This window comes from Miscanthus floridulus, unplaced genomic scaffold (genome assembly GCF_019320115.1).
Source record: "Miscanthus floridulus cultivar M001 unplaced genomic scaffold, ASM1932011v1 os_981, whole genome shotgun sequence".
NCBI lineage: Eukaryota > Viridiplantae > Streptophyta > Magnoliopsida > Poales > Poaceae > Miscanthus > Miscanthus floridulus.
The window spans coordinates 1-3,969 of record NW_027098560.1 but is presented as its reverse complement, the minus strand read 5'-3'; the positions used below and the strand labels follow the sequence as shown (position 1 = coordinate 3,969).

Genomic DNA, 3,969 nt, shown 5'->3' with positions numbered 1-3,969 from the left:
CAAGATCAAGGCGTGCACGGCGCTGCTCGGCGTGCACCACAAGACATTGTATAGTACCAAATATGATACTTACCTTGTAACCCTACCTCCTCCAGAGTATATAAGAAGAGGTAGGGGTCCCCTAGCGGATATGCTATATCAAGCTACTTGGTCGTCCAGATCAATACAATACACCAAAGACACGGACGTAGGGTATTACGTCGATCAGACGGCCCGAACATGTCTAAATCGTTGTCTCTGTGCCTTGTGTCACCATCTGGTTCCTGATTACGCGCACCCCCACCGACAAATCTATCATTGCGGAATGCCCCTTGGTGGACTGCCAAGCATCTTTTATCGACACACTCTGCATTTAATAGGTTGCCACATAATCATTTTTGATAACGTGGCAATATTTTTCATTAAGAAGAGAGACGAAGACGTGAGTTTCATGGTGACGAAACTTCTTGTCTCGGTTTTCCACTCTAGATGGTTATAGAATTAAAGTTTATGAAACAAAGAATGAAATTATAATTAAGAGTGATTGTTTCATCTATATTTTATTGAAGTCTACGTTTTGAAAACATGCTACGAAGCACTGCATTGAGAATGGCCTTAGTATCAAACTTACATTGTGCACTATTGCCACTATCGCGCTTTCATTATTAGTTGCTTCGATCCTGCTAGCTTGTTGCAAATTTTATGCAGATTTACATATATATATATAAGGGAGTTGCTATACTTCAGGTGTCTATATATTTTGAGAATTTTCATGCAACAACTCACAAGAGACAACTAGTATAATCAAAAGAATAAATCACAAGACAAAGAACAATTTTATCTTATCCAACAATGACAAAATTGCATATTGCGTGAACAACAACAAAAAAAACTGACACCTAGCATATAGGAGAAGTGCATATATAAAGATTTCGAATACGTGCGCACCGAGGCCCATATATAGCGTTGTTGCATCAAGGCTTAGCTTTTGTCAACCGACACATACATATCACACACATAGGGCCTGTTTGGAGAAGACTAGTTTCATCACTGTGGCAGTGCTGTAGCAGAGGCGCCGGAGCGCCAAAACACTGCCTCCTTCGACTCTTCCATTTTCTCAGTAATATTTTACCGGAGCCGGAGCCGCTTTGCTCCACGCTACACTATGCTACAGTGCTGCGTAGTGCGCATGTGCGTAGAGCCGGAGATGCTCGGAGCGGGGCCAAACGAACCATACTATGAACCTTCATTCCATCCTATCTAGCGTTTGTAAATTTGTCAATTACTAGTACTGACAATGCATGCATGTGCCAACACGAAATCAATCAGTAACCATTTTGTTTATTCATTGATCGCTCTGCCTTGTCGCAGATATGTAGTATGTAACTCAGTTCTTATTGTGTTGGTAATTCATATATATGGTCACTGTATATAGTTAAGACTGCATGCTGATTGTTCAGTTAACTGTTGAAGGGCCTCTGGTGGCGCAGTCCAAGTTGTCGCCGTAGCTAACCCCAAGCAAGTCGCAGTAGCGCTTGTAGAACCCGATCCGGTCCGCGGCGCGGCTATCGGCGCCCTGACCGCACTCGAGGCCACCGTTGATGATGTTGGTGACGACGCCATACCCCGGCAGCCTGGCGGCAGCGGTGTCAGCTCCGGATGGCCTCCACTGCCCCGTCATGACGGCGTGGCACGACGGCTTGGGTGACTGCGGCGTCATCCAGAACACAGACGGCGGTCCAAAGGACACGGTGGGTTGGACGCTACCAGGTCCGGGTTGGCGAGGATCCCGGCGCCGATGGCCTGTCCCGCGGGGCCGTAGTTGTAGTTGTAGGAGATCTGGATGGGCCCGCGGCCGTAGTACTTCTTCCCGGCGGCGCACGGCCACTGGGTGCTGGGCTGCAGTAGTCCGGCCCGACGAGGCGCCCTGCTCCTCCTTGAAGCAGTAGCCCCAGGCGTAGGGCCCGTCGGGCGCCGTCGCCCACCCGCCCGTCGTCTCGTGCGACGTCTGCGCCAGGAACGCCGCCAGCTCGCGCTTCCGGGTGTCGGCGCTCCCCGTGGTGCCGAAGCCCGAGAACACGTTCGCCGCCGCGATGAAGGCGGAGTAGGTGTAGAAGCCGCCGGCCGGGCACGCCGCGTCGTTGCGGTGCAGCAGCATCTGGTTGAACAGGGACTCGAGATGATGGACGCCACGCTGCCGCTGCCTCCGCCGCTGGTGCTCGGGGGGGCTCGGGGTCGCGGGGGCGGGAGGGGCGGGGGCGGGTGCTGCCGCCGCTGCTGCCGCTGCACTGGCTCTGGCAGCCGCTGCTGCAGTGGTCGGAGGTGGAGCCGCACCAGCCCCACTTGCTGCAGCAGAGGCAGTTGGGGCAGAGCGCGCCACCGGCCTGCGAGCCGCACTGCTCGGCGCGCACCGACACGGCCAAGGCAGTGGCCACCATGGCCACTACCGCTAGTCCTCCCATCGCCATGAGAAGCAAGCAAGCAAGTATGTAGCTCGATCAGTGACTTGCACGCTCGATCGATCTGTTGGTGTGTGAAGGAAGCGGTAGGCAAGCATGCATGTCCTTGTATAGGTACCATGGCGCAGTATGGATGCATGTATAAGGCTGCATTTTGTGTACACATGCACACGTATCCAATTCCAATGCAAGTTTGAGACGGTACACTAGTGCATGGTGGATGGCTCGCTATTGGCTAGCTTCTCTGGATCTGTTACATAGTCCACTCTTGGAACCGACGAACCTGCGTGCACTAGTTGGCCTAGTTGGCTGTCTTACGTATAGGATGGGAGAGGATTGTATATACTATACTAGTATTCATCATCGATCTTAACATTATTATGGACATGCGATCTTTTAGCATTATGGACATGGAGAGAGACGTAGCCACGTAGGTGCGTGGTGCTCATTTAACCATGCACCATATATAGGTGGTAGCTAAACCCTAAAGCATAAGCTCGATTGTATTGCATGCGTTCGGCCTCTTTGCATGGCTAGAATGGATTTTCTAGGATAGGTGGTAGCTACCCAGCTCCCGAGGAATCGGTCGTATATTTGCACTGGCGGATGCAACATAGCACACAGTAGAACAGGGCATCCAATCACCCTTCTCTGATAGTTTATACGGACGTGGAAATGCTGGTCGGTGGGAACCAGGCATCCATACACCCCTACTGAAATGGGCAAAACATTTGAACATGCATCATAGTACTCATACCGTAGGCTGTAAGGAGGATAACTTTTTAGGGCATTGAAACTGAGCCACGGTGCAACGATGGGGAAGCCCTAAAACAAGTTGTTGCCGCATCCCTGAGAAAATGCGCATCTTTTGCAGTTTGGCTAGCTTGAAAATATCAATGTTCTGTAGCATTGCAAGTTGGTACTTATTGCCTACTTGGTTCAAAAAATTATAGGAGTATAGTACGATTCCTCTAGTATGTTGTCGAGGAGAGAGACCTGATCGAATGATTCCAAGCAAATCTCACCTAGGTTGGGGCATTGAGTTACTCTAGCATGCGACGTGGCGTCATTTACTCCACGGACTCATCTCGGTTAAACCACCTAATTAAATAGTCTGGCTAAAACATGCTGTCCCCTTGCTGCCATGCCCCATGCCCCATGCATGGTCCAAAAGATAATCAGTGAATTAACTAAAATATGTCCACCTTCTAATTTGCTACTCTATCCTCGAAGCATTTTGACTGCACATGAAAACATGAGCGTTCTAGCTTCACAAATGGAAAAAAAAGTAGTAGTATTGATATACTGTAGTATTCATACACGTACAAGTCATCCTAACTAATCTTGGAGAGATGCGAGTCTCAAGTGGATACAATTCAAGTATTTTGTTGTTATTGGTAGAATATTCAAAGTTTCAAACACAATGTTGTATTGACCTTGCTATCTCTTGTGGCCCACACAATCTAAAAAAAATCCATGAAGTGACCAAAGCCGTGCGTGCAGGGTGCATCACGTGGCAGTGTACCTTTCA

At 49.5% G+C, this 3,969-nt stretch overlaps 1 pseudogene; it reads right to left on the bottom strand.

Moving 5' to 3' along the window:
• Positions 1 to 1,439: 1,439 nt before the first annotated feature.
• Positions 1,440 to 2,441, bottom strand: LOC136535482 (chitinase 1-like; annotated as a pseudogene).
• Positions 2,442 to 3,969: the final 1,528 nt, after the last annotated feature.